Genomic DNA, 17,278 nt, shown 5'->3' on the forward strand with positions numbered 1-17,278 from the left:
CAGACAAACGTGGCTTCTTCTTTCAGTGTGTTGTATGCTTGTGTGCACACTGCTATGCTTAACACAACCTTTTGTAAACTTATTCTTAACCATCTGGACTTTGTGTTCTATTTGTTAAAGGCATTTTACCACTAAGAAATCAGTATAACGTATGAATGAGATCCATTTTTTTACCCAAGCCGAAGTTTTCTCCTGCATGTAGTTGCATTAGGATATAAACACATAAATCTGAAAGAGCTATACTGGAGTGTTTTTTTTTTTTTTTTTGGGGGGGAGTGTCTCTGAATTGGGCTCCAGCGTGAAGCACGATCAGAGCGAGGATTCGGGAAGTGACAGGTGTCTGGGCGATAAGACCTAGCAGGATGATTTATTGTGATGATGATGATTTCAAAAAGCTGTTACATCTGGTGATTCTGTGGAATTTCTGAATGCATTGCACATCTGTTGGATGAACAAGCTACCATTGATACTGCAGATATTTGCAGGAGTGTATCTGTATGAAGAATAACTGTTTACTGACTTCAAAGCCCAGGCAAAAATGCCCCAAAATACCAAAACACGCCTTCCAACTGTATTCCAGTGGAATTTGTTTATAGATTAACACATTACTACAAGCAATCCAAACTAGTTTGATTTAAACTGGTATGTCACATAGCTACAGTATACTGAATAAGCTTTATACTCCAGATTGTTCTCTGGCATGAAATGAAAATAACTCTGTAATCTCTCAGCACTTCTTGGTGCAACACCAATCACATGCCACCCACAGCCGCCTCTCTCTGTCACCTCAGCCGTATAGATTGTAATTGACGCCATTTGTGAGTGGTGTAAAAGTCAGGCTTGTGAACACTGTTTAAACAACTACAACAACAATATCCCTGAGAACAATAATGTTTTTGCTCTGAATTGTGTGAGGCAAACACCAACAGGTGTAACCATTTGTTGTTGTTGGCTTGTTTTGGAGAGAGGGTTTCCATGCTCATTGAACACATCTATCTATCTATCTATCTATCTATCTATCTATCTATCTATCTATCTATCTATCTATCTATCTATCTATCTATCTATCTATCTGTGTAAACCATTATAATTAAAAACAACTGGAAAAGTCATGATAATCCTGTAAAGGAAAGGAAGTACATCTTGAACTCAGTAAATTGGCATAGACTATTTAGGTGAAATGGAATGAAAAGAACTTTCGAGTATTGCAAAATCCTCTCTAAATCTTTGCAGCATCAGTTGTATAGTATGTGTGGCCCAGCATAAATCATGTGTTTGTTTTCTCTCTTGAGAGATCTCTAAATATTTGTCAAAAAGAAGTGAATGACAACCAAAGATCGGAATGTCACTCTTTCAACAGTTTCTTGTAAATAGAAGGGGTGAATGATATTTCTAACAAACAAATATTTGTTTATATTATCTATGCATGTCTGTCTATTTCATTGGCACAGAAATAGCCTACATCACCAGTTTATTCATTCAGATAACCTTCTTCTTCATCTATATTTGTACATTAATGGAAGGCCATTGATTCCTGGTGATTAGTGATAAGTTTCCGTTGAATACTATGTTTTTATAAACTTGTTTTAAATTTTGACTCTCATAAAATTAGCATGGTATCATGTGTCTCCAGTTTATATCAGATTAGTGGCCCTAGCACACTTCCTGTAGTTAACTCACTTCATTAGGATGGTAGAACAGATTAGATTCTCCACTTAAATGCAGTGCAGAAACAGACAAAGTACATAAATGAAGGTGAACTCACTAAACTTAAGTTATCCACAACAAAAATCACAGCCAAAACCACAGTGTTCACCCAAAACACCCCAGAAAAATGAATCAGATTTCCTATTTACATTTCTTTGCATCGCTCTTGATCAGTGGCATTGTTGTTGAATTGGATCTGATTATGCACATTACATTAACACTTGGCCACATACAGTAAATGCATAACTTACATTTTCAATGCAAAACTGATATCCATCTATCTATTGTGAAAAAGAAGTGAACTTTTGTACTGAATTAAATTAAATTAAATTTTTATTACAAATGTGAAATTACAGATATTTTAACATACAAGTTTCAATAGAAATTACATTGTATTTTAGATTGCCAAAAATGCTTGTCAGTACATTTGGCAGTACACTTTAATGATATTTCAAAGACAATAGAACTTCAGTTCAGGAAAAAAGCACTTCAGTTCAGCTATTTTAATATTTAAAATTTAATCTATAATACATTCAAATAACATACAATTAAGTTTCCGGAAACATTATGTTTAATTAGCACTGAAGTATATTCTTTCAAAATATATTATATTTGTATACACCTCTGCAAACAGGCCTGCTCATTTTGATTGGACATAAATCTTTATAGTGCAGGACATCAATATTTTTGTATATTTTCACAGAAGAGAAAGACTTTAAATTTGTGTATCTAGTAAATATGAATTTTGCTGCGTTCATTGAGTTCATTAGCATATACATAGATGCCGTGGAAGATAACAGACATGGACTAAAACCCAATGTATACTTTTCTTGTCTGTGTTATGCTCCGGCTCATGGACAGTCCATATGACATACTGTAATTTTCATCAGCAGCACAGTGTGCTGAGTTTCATGCACACCATCTGCATGTAGCCCAACTTTGTGTCCATGTAGCACTCAAAAAACAAAGGTCCACTAAGTAGTGCATGTGTCGTATGCGTACATCCGTGCTGTACTATGAAAGGATTACATGCTCAACTGTGTGATAGACAGGGCAGAAAATGAAGTATATCCGGGTCTTAAGAGCCATAAATCTCAAATTTTGATGCTTTTAAATACTCTATCCTTATGTACTTAATACACCACCATTTGTGTTTTGTAATAAGTTTTATCACACCCTCTGATAGTGAAAGAAATTCCACATGTAGTGATGGGTGTGAGAGAGAGTGAGTGGGGAAAAGGAGGATGGAAGAGGTCCAATTGGAGGGAAAAACATGTCGGCCCTCACTAGGCTTACACAATGCTCCGCCTACGCCAGATTAGACTGTTCCAGCATCTCCCGAGAGAGGGTGGATGGAATGCCAGTGCAGAGGAAGCAACAGTTTTAGCTGTTTATCTAGCTGAATCCCTGTTCCTTTCCCCTTACCCTCAACATTTCTGAGTTTTATTTGCTTTCATTTCTTTAGAAAATAACCCATAGTCTCATAAAGCACTTACATGTGCTCGCTTTGCCAGCCAAGCTGCCCCAATAAATGCTTTTTAATAGGGTATTCAGTATTTGATATACACGTAAGTCTCTACAAATTGTTGGCTGGACTGTCAACAAAAAGTTTGTAGTGATTGTAGAATTGTGCCTAAATTCAAAGCTTCCAAGTCATGGATTTTTTTTATGTAATTTACAGGCCTGGACAAGTCATTTAAGTTAAAATCTCAAATAAAAATTGTGGAAATTTATATATTCTATATATATTATATATTGCAAATTTTAACTATGGTTGCTCCAGAAATTGTTTAAGGAAAAAAAAAAAAAGATATTGTGTCCATGAATTAGTTATTATTAGAAATAGTAAAATAATGGAAATTCTTTGTTGTGAGAAGATTATAAAGATATCATTTTCACAAATCTTGTGGGAACAATTTCCATGACCTTTATGAAACTTTATCAATTATGGTGCTTGGTGTAGCGGTTTCATAAATGAAAAACTCTTAAAATGTTCTTAAACTGAAACCACAAACATCAGATATCCTAAAAACATCCCAGTTTGCAGGGAAACAATCATTTTTATCTTAAACTCAGTTCACTGACTATTTAGAAATGGCTCTCAAATTACAAACACAATTCAGACTAATTGATTCTTATATTATATCTTATCTTATATTATATCATCCTTTGAAATATTGTTACCCTCTGAGTAAGTGCCAGCTAAAGTGAAGAACTCTGAACCTTTCAGAAGGCTTTTGCTTAAGTTCACAGGGCCTGGGACACAAGCCCTTAGTGCTAGGGCCTGGGACAACCTTCATCTGATGAAGGCCTTGCCCTTACATTTCATGAACCCTGCTCAACTAGATTGTAAGAGGCATTCGGGGAAACCACAGAGGTGATCAGGTGAAACCAGTTTGTTATTATGGTCATCATTGTTTTGTAATAGTTGAGTACAAAATCATCTCAGCAATGTGTTGTTTAAAGGAAAGTACATTTTATTACTGCTGACCATGATTTTATGGCAGTGAAGTATAAAGTGAAATGTTATACTCTTTAACATGCAGTTCAACAATCTGACCGCACACACACAATTTGTAAAATGCAGTTTAATGGGCTGTAAGGGTATTATTTTCTGGGTGGTCTGGGGAAACACTGTCTTTTTGCCCTTAACCTATTGATCTGCTGGCCACAGAGTGCAGCAAGTTTTGTCATTACGTCAAGTCTTCACTTATAAGATTATCTCAGTGGTGTATACCATACAGAGAGGAAGGCATATACAGATTTGGTATGGTTTAATGGAAGTAGTCCTGTAGTTTCTTAATACTTATTAAGAGCAACAGTGTTTCTATAGCTCAAATAGTTAAGTATTGCAAGAGCAATGCCAAGGTCATAGGTTCAATTCCCAGAAAATGTGTGAAGTGGTTATAACCAAGGCATTGATTTATACTCATACGCAACTATCGAGGAGCCACTCCCAAGATGGATAAATAAAGCCTGCTCCACATGGCACTACCAGGCGATTGAACTTTTTCACTGAATCTGTGTGCCCTCAAGACTGTATGTTTCCTTTTGCTTTAGTAAATCCTGTCTATTTCACACTGTCTGAGGTATTGATTGCCTCATACTGCGATGAGCGGGAACAGTCAGGGAGTCCCAGATACCAGGCTTTCTCTGCAGGAATGTGGGCTGGAGCCTGGGCAATACCCATAACGGATCATTTGGTCTCGGTAACTGGGACTCAGCCAGTCTTCTTAGCCCATAATGCATAAAGGAGCCATCTGCCCTGTCAATCAAAGAGGAATGGAGGATGACTCAGAGAAGATGCCTGTGTTAATAGTATTATAAACAGGTCATCATGCATTATTATTAATTTGTTATATAAAAACGTGGCACCAGTCCTGACTGTCCAGATACACTTGGTTGTCAAGGCACAATAAGATGTGATCAGACCTACACAAAAGGGCAGGTGCAATCAATCAATCAAGAAAATCAAAATATAACATAAATATATATTTTAGTTTAATAAGCTGTAATGTTGCACTACCAAATCTACCAATTTCTGCCATAAAAACCTTCAACAGAAAGTTATGAATGAGACCTGAGCCTTGAAAGTCCAAATGTCAGGTAATTCTTATTTCGTCTCAAATGCTGTAATACAGGTAGCAGTGTAGTTTATTGTTTCTCACCATGTAACCAAATCACCAGAATTGGTAGGAGTTTGTGTTGTTCTGGGTGGTTTGTTTATGCAGCTGTCTTTGTGAATCTCAACACATTCAGTAAAAAGTTTGGACTGGTCAGGACCATCTTCACTCTAGGTCATAAATCATAGAAAAAGATAGTGGGAGTGAGCAGCTTGTTAACATTTGTTAACATTTAATGCATTTCTCTTCCCCTCCTAAGACCCTTGAAAGTCTCAATGCAGCTGTTTGACCAGACCCTAACTGAAAATCTGGATTTGTTTATTAAACTTATTTATATAACTTATCAAAATCTGGTGGGAAAAATGCTAAAGCTTTCAATTAAACTCTTTACTCAAATTTCCATGATGTGAATATAATTTATATTGAAAAGTGTATTAAATTACAAAAAAAAAAAAAAACTGAAACATTTTCCAACCCAGGCTCAGTGAAAGAACATGAGCACAGTGGTAAAAAGTTTCATAAGATGTTGGTGCTTTACTGCCACTAGTGTTCATTTCAGCTGGAAACTGCAGTGAATTTCACATGAAACTGCATGTTTATCTGCCTTTGGTGGTTCTTTCTGCCTGCAGCTTGTTCAGCTGATTTTTAACATTGATGACAACATGACATTCTTTCTAATAAAGTCCACAGATGCCTCCTTGTGTGATGCTCTCCGCAAACACTCCTGACTAGAGCTGGCATGAATTTTGGGCAAACGTGGTTCACGTGGTACTGTGAGAGGCCTAAATAGCAAGCTGGCATCTAAATCATGGTTCTCCAACAACAATCTGTGCTTATGTACAGTATACCTATGAGAAAGTGCATGTTTTATGTTGCGGCAAACCAACAGTACAGAGATTAAGATGCATCCAATTAACCTAAATATCCGCCAATCATAGTTTATCTGACAGTAGGTAACTGTAAACCTTTTTAACCAAAGAAAACAGCGTTTTTATTCATTTGCGTAGATGTTTTTATATTAAAAATGACTGTTCACATATACAATGGTGTCTAAATCTCTGTGGCCCATAGTGAATTTGGAAAATACAGTTTATGACTACAATTATTCCAAATTCATGTGATTCCAAGAAACACAGAGACACAGAAGTTTCTGAACAATCTCTAACCTCGCCTCGTTTTATCCGGAGAGCATTTATAAGTAGGCCCCACAGGCTTCTGTGCAATTTTTTGGCAAACAGATAACTATTGTCAGTGATGGCTACTCTGTCCAGTGCTCTGAATGCAGTGTTTCAAATGCTGTTTGATCCCTTTATTGTTCGATGGAATAGTAGGGGCGAGATCATGCACGTTTTTGCATGGAGGTCCATACTGCATGCCCATAAACCCAGGACCTGTGGGTGTCTTTTTTCTGGGTTTTAAGCAATCCTTTTGTACATTGTCATGTGTCTGTGTGGGGGATTTCAGATGAAATTTTAATTGTTGTGACAATTATCTGCCTATATCTGCACAAAAATCTCTGCTGACAAAGCACAGTGCCCGGTACTCCAGCATGATTCAAGGAAGTGAGAGCAATAAATAAACATGGATGGTACAAAACAATAAACACGAGGACAGATAAACAGAAGTAATTTCTTCTCTCACTGGGTCTATACTTTCCCTGTTGGATCCGGTCTTGATTGCTATAATTGCTCACTCCACCCCTTGTTCTGCTGCATGGAGAGTTTGTTTACAGTGTTGATGGATTAACACATATAACTTTCATATTTATTAAGTTTGTATTAACATTCCACTATAATGCCATCATTTTCTCATGAACACTAGATATGAACTAGATTTTTACAAAATGTGCGTTGTGTTTGATCATTCTTCTTACTTGCCAAAGTCAAAAGAGTCCATCCCAAGTCCAACCCAGGCTTACTGGAAAAGCATGTGGCTACATTTCTCCAAAATTATATTACGTTGCTGAGTCAGTGCTGTTAAAAAGGCATACAGTTTTAACTGAAACAGATGGATGTGAGTCGGGCAGTGTTTTATTACAGTTTGGAAATTAAATGCCTGGTGAGTATTGCTAGAAAGTTTGTAACCCAATCGCTCTGCATCGCAAGTGCAATGGAGCTTGTTATGTGATGCAAACATTAAACATTATGGTGCCATACAATGCTATTCTGCATGAAAAAGCATGAAAATAGATCTTTATTAATCAAGAATCTGCCCTTGTAATCATAATTTTTGTGTTTTACATAGATTTGTGTTTTACTGTCACTAGTGTTCATTTCAGATGGGAACTCCAGAATATGCTTCCTTAATGTAAGGCTATATTTGTTTTTTAGCACCCATAAAGTGAAAATATAAGTTTAATTGCTTAGAAAATTAATATCGCCACTCTCCTCAACAAGCCTCACAATATCATTTACAGTTTGTCCATAGCACATACATGTACTGTCTGTATTCATGTTGGTTTCATATGGTTTTACCATATAATATTTCACAAGAAAGTTTAGATCGAAAAGCTGAAAAATTTCATGTGGTTATTTTCCTTACACCTTGAACATATCTCAATAATTATTATTAAATGTTTTAATGTAAACTTTTTAAAAGTATAAGGAAATGTAAATTCATAAATATTATGATGATTTCTGTGGAGCTGCACCTCATGACATTTCACTACTAACTTCGGCTTGTCATAAAAATTTTAAATGATCTAATATTTTAATAGACTTATGGCCTTAATACACAGTCATGATGGAATGCGGAGTTTATCACTTATTTTGTTTGTTTATTTGTTTATTTATTTAAGCAAATTTCCTATCTACTTTACAATTTTTTTCTTTTCAAAAATGTAATTCTTATAATGTGTCACGTTTATGTTCTGTTCCATTCTGGTATAGTTTTCTCTGTATTTCTGTTCCCCTTCATTAGTTCCCTATTTTGTTTCCTTAGTTTTAATTGGAACCACACCTCTTCTGTTTTCATCTTGATTACAGTACATTCCCAGTGTATTTAAGCCCTGTGTTTTCCTCAGTTCATTGTCCGCTATTGATTAGTGCTCATGTGTTTGTTCTGTTATCCCAGTGGATTTATTAAAATTACTTTCTAGGACTCTACTCCTTTGCATGCTTTATTACTGGACAGGCCATGACATATGAAGTGTTTTTTTTTTTTTTTTATGCACACATAGAAGTCCAAATGAATAAAAACATGCTTATTATAGACAAAGTGTATTCATGACACAGCGTGAACTGATTTTTTTTTTTTTTAATGTATTTTGAATATCTTGGATATTTATTTTGACTAATATAATAATGAATGTCATGTAACTGACGCACTTTGTTTAAATCACTAAACCTAGTGCGCATAAACCAAATCAGCCAAACTCTGGAATCTCAGTGTGCTATGAGGAGGCTGAAACTCCCAAGCTGGATTTGGTGCAGCATAAATAAGAGTTGACCCTTCTAGTGGAGGAGTGAACTATTACTTTTATGCATCTGATAAAAATCCTCTGCTCAGACTGAAACAACATTGTGTGACCTCCCATGTAGTTTTATTTTAATTTTATTTATGCATTGCTGTTTTCTTTTAAATTTGCTTTTAATCTGCTGGAAATAAACCTCTGGTGACCTTTGACACCCACTCTGTTTTGCACTGTTGAGGATATGGTAGAAGCAACCTTCTAAACTCAGAAGGTGGAATTTTGAACCAGTTGGAAACATATCAGACTGAAACGAGACACAGATGTTATTTTAATTATTAAACCTGAAGCCTGTCTGACATCCAGCCCTAAATATAGAGAAGAGCAACTGACCTGATGTTCCATCCCAGTCCTTCCTGATCTGCTCAGGACATCAAGCGTAGAGATTTCCAGTCTCTAAAACAATGTAAGGTTATTGTAAGCTTACTCGTGATCTGAAGGAAAGTCATGGCATTTCAATAATGAGTCATGATATTCTTAACTTTATTTCACTTGTTTACTTGTAGTTGTGCTTTACCTGTAGAAAAAGAGAAAGAATAAGGTGACTCCTTAATTATCCAGATCAACATGTTTCTCTCCCGAAAGTAAGTTGCTGTAATACAGTGGAGCATGAAAAGTGTTGCATGCACATTTATCATGTTTGTGTATGAAGGCATAGCAGTCTTACACTGCCTTGACTTTTTGTATTGCCTTTGTGACCATAAACCCAGCAGAAAGCATTTCCTCACCTTTTATCTGCATTTGTTCTCTTGAGGCCCGAAAGGAAACGACAAACGCCTCTCATGGCCCACAGACTCTTCTTGCATGCCACTGTCTCGGCTAAAAATGATGTTAACATCTTAAAGCGCTTGTTCAATTTGATGTTTAAACTACTTCATTCTGTTCTGTGATTTATAAAACTGAATAGAACATTTAGAGCTGATTGAAACTGATCACAGCTGCTGAATTGTTTAAAAGTACAGACTGCTTCAGTGTGTTAAGAAAGTGTACACTTTAGTGGCCTTTAATTTAGTTAATATTATATCATCTGCAAGGACAGTTTATGGTTACACTTTATTTTAAGATGTTCTTGTTACAGTGTATCATCCAAGATGTAGATGAGGTTGTTTCTTCATTGTTGTTTCATCATTCATTACAATGCTAATTAATCCTTGCTCATGCTTATCTCCATGAAATATGAGCAAAGTTGATCTATTATCAAATTATGTGCATTTGTATGTTTGTATTTATGGAATGTTGTGATGTTGTTTGATAATAGAATGTAGAATCTATAGAATTTAATTTTCAATTCATTACCTTACATTATGAGATTAAACAATTCAATGTTTAAATTGATTGATTGCCCAGAAAACTGTCATTCTTCTCTGCCTCAAATCTGTCCTTTAGATGCCCTCTTATTCAGTGGAGAATACGGCCATCCTGCAAAATCTTTTCACCCCTATTTAGAACCACAACTCTGTTTTGAGCAGCTTTACAAGGTTTATTATAGCCAGATTAAACACAGAGGACTGCCTCTGAGTGCTTGTCTTTTCTTAGCTTTGTGCTTCCTGTCCAGTAACTTTCTCTCTTCTCACGTTCTCACGAGTCTTGCACTTTCCCACAAGAGCAAGGAAAATGTTTTGTACAATAAATTAGATTATGTTTACTGCCATCTCTTTGAGTTGTAGCAAAAAAAAAAAAAAAAAAAAAAAAAAAAAAAAAATGGAGCACCTCCAAACATCCATATCCCTTAGATTATTGCATTAGCAGGAATTATCATTATCATATGCATGTAGTTTCATTATAAACACAAGCTCGTTAGAAGGGAGTTCTGAATGGTATTCATACTTGGAGCATGAAACAGATGATATTGTGGTCATGTTGAGTTGTTTTGGAAAGTTTTCCCACTGTTTGGATCATATACTGTTCAGGGCTTTGACAACAGAACATCGTGCATGACTCCAAATTTGAGCCTACATTAACTAAAGCTCTCTCATAAACACTCAATTAATGCAGTAGCTTGCAAGCTCTCACATCTCTATGCAAAACAAGAGATTATTGACAGGAGATGCAACATTATGGCTCTATTGTGAGTTATAGATTCTGAGGGGATGATAATGATCTCTGATAATGATCCTACAGTATGTACAGTACCATAGATCGGTGGTTCACAAACATTGTTTATTCTTTGATAATGTCAAAGTAGCATATAGTCACAACAATGTTCACTCTAATGTTCTTCTACCCTTGTGGAAAGTATACTTTTAGACACTTTAAAAAGAGTTTCATCATTTAATTACCCTCATGTATGACTATAATTCTTCTTCGAAACATAAAAGATATTTTAAAGAATGTTGGAAACCAAGCAGCATTGAAGCCCACTGACTTCTATTGTCTGGAAAGAAAACACAGACATTGCGTGTTATCTTCTTTTAATGTCTTATTTTAATATTCTTTAGAAATTCAGAAAGGAGTGGAATGACATGAGGGTGAGGTAATGACAGAATTTTCATTTTTGAGTGACATTTTTATGGGAAATCTGCATTTGTCCCTTTAACTGGCCCTTTAGAGATCTGTGGGGGAGTTTTATCGAAGCATCTAAAATAAACAGCATAATAGTAACTTTTAAAAGTTTTGCAATCCAGTTCAAAAACATTTTTCCACAAATTGTAATCCAAATCAAACACAAACGCTAAATATATTATGTAATTTGGATCTATGTAAAATCTTTAGGCATATCTTTATCCTGTTATGGACTGTCTCCTTTTTATCAGTCTCTATTTTGCATGCAAACAGACTCAAAGACGTATCTATTTGCATCTTGTGTAGCTTAAGTAATAATGTGGGCTATGCATGAGTTTTACATGAATATAGTTCAGTCAGTGTGTGCGGAAGTGAAGTCTTCAAAGTTATCTCACTGGCAAAATCAACTGGCTCATTGTGCATCATGTGGTTTTAGTTAAAACTCAACACTTCAAACAAGCAGAATCTTATTGTCTGCGTTTGCGTGCATGAGTGTGTAGCTGTATTTGCGACAGACTGCTATTAGTCATTATTTGATAGCTTGTAGACAGAAGGAAATAACAATATCCATCCTCTTAAGGCAGGGAAACCCCTCCATGGCTGAAACATTAGTGTGGGAGTTCCTTCCTTTCTGTGGGCCTGGCTATCCTCCTACACACATCGCTGGCCACACAACACAATGAGACTGAGGAGGCTTTGAGAGCGAGTTGTGAATCACTGAACGGTTCCACGAAGACACAAAGAATATCTGATATCCAACCCAGGCTTTTTGAAAAAAAAAAAAAAAAAAAAAAAACACACCTCTACCTACATTTTTGCAAAACCCCAAAAACATACAGATACATTCAGTACAAATCAATGCAGTTTCGCGCTGAAATTAACACTAGAGGCAGTAAAACCACAACAACTTTTATTCCTGTATCACACAACTTATGATTACAGTTAGCTCCACTGATTTAACAAACAGAGTAAATAAAATGTTGCCAGATTTATGTTCATCTGTTTCGGCTGAAACTGAACACGCTTTTAGGGTGCTTTCACACCTGCCTCATTTAGTTCGGTTGAATCGTACCAGAGTTCGTTTCCCCCTTTGGTGCGGTTCGTTTGGGCAGGTGTGAAAGCAGCAATCGCACTCGGGTGCGCACCAAAGGCGGACCAAACAAGCGTACCGAGACCTGCTTTCCGACCTCGAACAAAAACAACATCAAAAATCAAACAAGCAGTTCGTTTGTGGTGAGAATGTGATCCGACCTCGAACAGACCCAACTGCAAAAAGTACTGATCATTTTGGACTAAACCAGCTGCCGTAGTCAGCTGCACTGTGCATTTGCGTGAGGAAGTGTTTGTTGACAGTTTGCACTTTAGCATGGCAGCTCGTGGATTAATGCACGCATCCGCTTGAATTTACGAGCGATGCCCGCTCGCCGTTTGCAGTGCATTAGAACGTTGTTTTCAAGCCGCATCGCGCTTCATTATAGAAATGTATTGTTTGCATAGTTGTGTTGTATACAAACAATGTAATGATTATGGCCAGGGACAAAACCAGGCGCAGTCGTCTCCCATAGTTGTGTTGTCTCCGTGTTGTTTGCTGGCTTTTCCTCTTATGTTGGAATTTTCCCACACGTAAATTCTGACCAATCAAAAAGCAGTTTAGGAAATACGTCATGGCCAATAAGTGATGTGGATGTTGTCATGTGACTGCATTTTGGTTCGTTTCAACTGGTTCGGACCAAAGCAATCAGTGTGGTGTGAAAAGGAACCAAAAAAGCTGAAAAATGCTACAATGTTTAATTGTTTGCCCTTGGTTCGGACCAAATGAACGGAACTAGAGATGTGAAAGCACCCTTAGTGCCACTCATGGGACAATGTGCAAGAAGTAGCAAAATATAATTCTGCAGAAATTACATGTATATTGCAAAGCAACTTACAGTGCCATTAAGGTGCGCATTTTAATCATTTTATTTAGCATTTGTAGCATGCATGGGAATCAAACCCATGACGTTGGCATTACTAACCAATTGAACTTTATTTTTTACTAACATAATAAAGACATGATTCTCTAATAAGCATAAAAATATGTAATACAAACAAATACTGCATAAAATTGTTGATTTTAAATGAATGTAATTATTTTTTAATGGATATATTTTGTTATAGAATGAATATTATATTATATTATATTATATTATATTATATTATATTATATTATATTATATTATATTATATTATATTATATTATATTATATTATATTATATTATATTATATTAGCTTGTTGCAATGCATTATGTGACTGGAATAAAATGAAAGATACATGCAAACAGCCTTTGCATCTGGAACACTTAAAATGTCCACTAGATTTTGTACAGAGCCTTATAAACACATAAATCCAAATCGCTAAAGGAAGTCAACATCAGAGCTTTAAAGGACATGGTTAAGGGTCAGTGTACTGACAGGTTAACCTGTAGATGTCAGATAAATAGATCCCACGATGGATGTTGCCCTTCAGAGGTCAGGTGACAGCTGAAAATCTGGCTATGCTGGAACTGGTATTGTTTGGGGTATACTATGATGTCAGACAGTTACGTCTTTAACGGAGCGCTTTGTCACACAGTTACACTGTAAACTGGCCTGTCAATCATCTTGTCACAGTTAACATCCTTCACATTTCATTTCATTTAACTTCCTACCATATCAGAGAGAAAAGAAGTAGCTTGTTGATCTGCCAGCCATGGGTCTTCATGCAGAGAACTCTTCTAATATTTTCTGCATAATGATGCATTTAAAAGTTAACGAACAAATGGATGTTTATAAAAGTTCACATTGCTGTTGCAGATGAAATATAACACAGATAACATTAAATTAATATTTTTTACCATTCATCGCGCGCATCCACCATATTTGTAGTTTTTTAATGCTTTTTATTTGTGTTTGTAGTTCTCAACCGAATCATTAGTCAAAGCGCAATGGATTGTGGGTAATATTAGCCATTAGAGTGTGCAAAAATCGACCTGAAATAGTACACCATCCTGAGACTTTTGGCATACTCTTTTCAACATACTATGCTTTGGGACACACTTATTCTAATCTCACATACTATTTAGGATAGATAGTATGAACATTGGGACGCAAGGATTTTTTAGAGAATCGGTTTGTGTTCTAATGGTGTCATGACGTGGTTTAATGAGATTTCTATGTCCTCATTTTGGCAAAGCTGGCGGATGTGGCCTTGTCCTGATTAAGCATTCAGTATTAAGATCTCTGTCTCTCTCTGATTTTCTCTTTTCTGACTGACTTTTGTGGCTACATTACAATTTGCATACAAAATATAAGTCAGTGTTACTGTTGTTAACTGAAACTAAGACTAAAACTATGAAACAATATTTTCATTCATTTAACTTTTTATGTAGAAATTTAATGACAATTAGAAATGTTGCCTGAAACAAACGAAGAAATGATGTTGAAATTATGTGAAGATGTTGCCCGTTAACTGAAATAAGTTCAAGTACTAAAACTACTAAAAATAAAAATGTAATTAAAAAATGAAATCTAAATAGAAATGTAAAAAAAAAATATTATAAATTAAATTAAAACAAACCGAAAGTATAAAAAAGGTTAATACAAAATATTAATAAATACTATAATAGTATAAATAATACTAAAATAACTCTGCCATAAGTTAATATGGAGTCACACACTGATGCGTGTGACCAGAGTGTGATGTGCTTGTTTAATCTATAATCTTCAGACTAATGGTTTACTTCGCTCAGGACGACCTACAAAAGAGTCCTGACAGAAAACATAACGTCACTTCGGTCACTCTCTCAACCCTTTCATCGAACCGGAGTCATGTGAAAACAGAAAGAAGTGAAGAAATGTGAACTGATGTAATTACAATTCTTGTCAGCACTGGCCTCAAGCAATTAAAGTGTGTTTTTAATTCCACCGAGCACAGAAGAACATGAGTGAGTCAAATGCTAACTACTACAGAACATCTGGAGAGTTTTAAAAAGTGAAAGTTTTTGTTGTTGCCACAAATCCCTGTTGTTTTCATTAGGATATACTGTATACAGCGCATGCTTATGTGCACAATATGCACGTAACCAACAGACATCAGTACCATATGGTAATTCAGTGGGGCCCCTCCATAAAATATAAGACAGGGCCCGTCCACGAGTAGTGATGTCATGATCATTTATCAGTAAAGCATTACAGTAAATGTTAACATTAATTATGAAATAACAATGAACAAAACTTTTACATCCTTCATTAATCTTAATGTTATTTTCAACATTTACTAATACATTTTTTATAATCAAAAGTTGTAGCTGTTCGCATTAGTTAATGCACTGTTAGTTAACATGAACAAACAATGAACAATTATATTTGTATTTATTATCCAACATTAACATTCCAGTATGCTGTAAATAATGGTTATGCATTAACTATGGAAGTTAGTCTCCATCACAGAATGAAAAAGATAATTGCGACTTCACAATTATGACTTTTTTCTTGCTATTGCACATTTAGATCTCACAATTCAGACCTTTTCTCACAATTGTGAGTTTATATCTTGCATTTATGAGTAAGCATCTTGCAGTTCTGACTTTTTAACCTTGTTGTAAAATGTTACCCATCTTTTAAAGGGATAATTCACCCAATAATGAAAATTCTGTCATACTCATCCTCATGTCGTTCCAAACCCGCAAGACCTTCAGTCATCTTCTGAACACAAAGATAACGTAGAACAAATATGAGATCCACCTTTGTGATTCTACAAACAAAGGAATACACACCCATCTGACGTAGAACCCGGATGCGCTGCACCTTGTTTACAAGCAAAGGAATGCACACCCATGTGCCGTTATTTTTGTTTTCTTTGCACAGAATCAATAAGATGACAGTGTTCTGTAGATAAACAAAAGTCTTTCGGGGTTGCAACAACAAATGTCCAAACTGTGAAAATTATATGAGAATTAAAGAAAAATATAGTTGCAGTTGTGCAATACAAGGTCACCAGTGCAAGAAATTGCAGTTACAAGAATTAATTTGCAACACACATTGCAAAAAATAAATGTACCATGTTTAGTGTTCAAGGTTACATTATTATTTATTTATTTATTTATTTTTGTGGTCTGTGGTTGTAGTGAGGTCAGTATCACATTTGTAGAGACCACATCAGACCACTACACTTCACATCATGCCAATCATCTGAGCAAATATATATAGTGTTGCATGTCTGTTAAGTCTGATCGTGGCTGTCAACTGTTTTCCATTATTATGATTTTCCCATTGTAATTTCATTTGAATTATCAAGATGAAACAGTAGTATGATTCATGCATCAGTCCAGTATAAACCATGTCCACAAACACACAATGGGGCATTTTGTCATCGTTGACTGATGAGGTCATTTCCAGTCTCCTCTTCGAGATTCCAGGCGTGTGTATAGACAATGCGTGTGGACCATCTGATGAAGGAATGCTTAGCCTCAATGGCGTGTCAATGTGTACATGTGAAAACAATGGGACATTGAATGGCTGTGTGCGTTTAATGTTGGTGACTGTGAGAAATGCTCTTTCTGACGGGGCCGCTGTAATGCTGGGAGAGGATCACAGTACAGAAGTGCACAGATGTTAGTTAGCAGCATTATAACAATGTTGCATATAAGGAGTAGCGATTTCATCCAAAAATGGGATGATCCCAAAGCTGAATCACCAGATTTCCTTCTATTCTCCTTGCTGGAGAGACCTTTTCCTCATTGGCAGCTCTCTTGGCTGTGCTAGTAGATCCAGAATAGAGTCTTTTGTCAAGTGCTGAGACAAATATGCTACTGTAATGAATCAGTATTGGCCAGGAAAGCCATGCTTCCTGTTAATATAGGATGTTACGGTCCTGTATTGAACAAAGTGGAAGTAGTGGTAGGAAGCATCCTCTGGACATTTTTAATGCAAGCTGTTTAACCCTATAAGGCCTACAGT

At 35.9% G+C, this 17,278-nt stretch overlaps 1 protein-coding gene and 1 long non-coding RNA gene across 2 annotated transcripts in view; both read left to right on the plus strand.

The window, feature by feature from the left end:
• LOC109103567 (collagen alpha-1(IV) chain-like) overlaps positions 1 to 17,278 on the plus strand; it is a 47,059-nt gene that overhangs the window by 1,169 nt on the left and 28,612 nt on the right.
• LOC122146087 lies at positions 2,162 to 12,135 on the plus strand. Its single transcript, XR_006160778.1, has 3 exons — positions 2,162 to 9,205; positions 9,323 to 9,383; positions 11,882 to 12,135. It is a non-coding gene; the product is annotated as an uncharacterized LOC122146087 (long non-coding RNA).

Source organism: Cyprinus carpio, chromosome A9, assembly GCF_018340385.1.
Source record: "Cyprinus carpio isolate SPL01 chromosome A9, ASM1834038v1, whole genome shotgun sequence".
Lineage (NCBI taxonomy): Eukaryota > Metazoa > Chordata > Actinopteri > Cypriniformes > Cyprinidae > Cyprinus > Cyprinus carpio.